Below are 1,695 nucleotides of genomic sequence, written 5' to 3'. Positions count from 1 at the left end.
CCATTACAGAGAGAGGCATGAGGTTTACACTTGACCCTAAGTCACACAAGGCCTTCTTGAAGGTCATGGTGCCTATGGTACAAGGTATTGAAAACTTCCCAGGATCCTGTCTCTTTTGAGGTAATTTCTGCCTAGACAAGTCATCCAGTTCTTTGGTGAGCAAAGGGGGTTCATCCTCCCAAGTCTCATTTCCAAATAACTTGTCATTTAGCTTCATGATTGCTCCAAGGTATTTAGCCACTTGCTCTTCAGTGACATACTCATCCTCTTCAGAGGAAGAATACTCATCAGAGCTCATGAATGGCAGAAGTAAGTCCAATGGAATCTCTATGGTCTCATTTTGAGCCTCAGATTCCCATGGTTCCTCATTGGGGAACTCATTGGGGGCCAGTGGACGTCCATTGAGGTCTTCCTCAGTGGCGTTCACTGCCTCTCCCTCCTCTCCAAATTCGGCCATGTTGATGGCCTTGCACTCTCCTTTTGGATTTTCTTCTGTATTGCTTGGAAGAGTACTAGGAGGGAGTTCAGTAATTTTCTTGCTCAGCTGTCCCACTTGTGCCTCCAAATTTCTAATGGAGGACCTTGTTTCAGTCATGAAACTTTGAGTGGTTTTGATTAGATCAGAGACCATGGTTGCTAAGTCAGAGGTATTCTGCTTAGAACTCTCTGTCTGTTGCTGAGAAGATGATGGAAAAGGCTTGCTATTGCTAAACCTGTTTCTTCCACCATTGTTATTGTTGAAACCTTGTTGAGGTCTCTGTTGATCCTTCCATGAGAGATTTGGATGATTTCTCCATGAAGGATTATAGGTGTTTCCATAGGGTTCTCCCATGTAATTCACCTCTTCCATTGAAGGGTTCTCAGGATCATAAGCTTCTTCCTCAGATGAAGCTTCCTTAGTACTGCTTGGTGCATTTTGCATTCTAGGCAGACTTTGAGAAATCATATTGACTTGTTGAGTCAATATTTTGTTCTGAGCCAATATGGCATTCAGAGTGTCAATCTCAAGAACTCCTCTCTTCTGACTAGTCCCATTGTTCACAGGATTTCTTTCAGAAGTGTACATGAATTGGTTATTTGCAACCATTTCAATCAGCTCTTGAGCTTCTGTAGGCGTCTTCTTCAGATGAAGAGATCCTCCAGCAGAGCTATCCAAAGACATCTTGGACAGTTCAGAGAGACCATCATAGAAAATACCTATGATGCTCCATTCAGAAAGCATATCAGAAGGACACTTTCTGATTAATTGTTTGTATCTTTCCCAAGCTTCATAGAGGGATTCTCCTTCCTTCTGTCTGAAGGTTTGGACTTCCACTCTAAGCTTACTCAATTTTTTGAGGTGGAAAGAACTTTGCCAAGAAGGCATTGACTAGCTTTTCCCAAGAGTCCAGGCTTTCTTTAGGTTGTGAGTCCAACCATGTTCTAGCTCTGTCTCTTACAGCAAAAGGGAATAGCTTAAGTCTGTAGACCTCAGGGTCAACCCCATTAGTCTTGACAGTGTCACAGATTTGCAAGAATTCAGCTAAAAACTGATGAGGATCTTCCAATGGAAGTCCATGGAACTTGCAATTCTGTTGTATTAGAGAAACTAATTGAGGCTTAAGCTCAAAGTTGTTTGCTCCAATGGCAGGGATAGAGATGCTTCTCCCATAGAAATCGGGAGTAGGTGCAGTAAAGTCACCCAGCACCTTCCTT

At 42.8% G+C, this 1,695-nt stretch overlaps 1 non-coding gene across 1 annotated transcript; it reads left to right on the top strand.

Annotated features, from left to right (window-relative positions):
- The first annotated feature begins 1,216 nt into the window (after window positions 1-1,216).
- Window positions 1,217-1,324, top strand: LOC112708649 (small nucleolar RNA R71). The gene has a single exon (XR_003156492.1). It is a non-coding gene; the product is annotated as a small nucleolar RNA R71 (small nucleolar RNA).
- Window positions 1,325-1,695: the final 371 nt, after the last annotated feature.

Source organism: Arachis hypogaea, chromosome 8 (assembly GCF_003086295.3).
Source record: "Arachis hypogaea cultivar Tifrunner chromosome 8, arahy.Tifrunner.gnm2.J5K5, whole genome shotgun sequence".
Classification (NCBI taxonomy): Eukaryota; Viridiplantae; Streptophyta; class Magnoliopsida; order Fabales; family Fabaceae; genus Arachis; species Arachis hypogaea.
The sequence above is the reverse complement of the archived record's forward strand: the minus strand, read 5'-3'. Positions and strand labels throughout refer to the sequence as shown.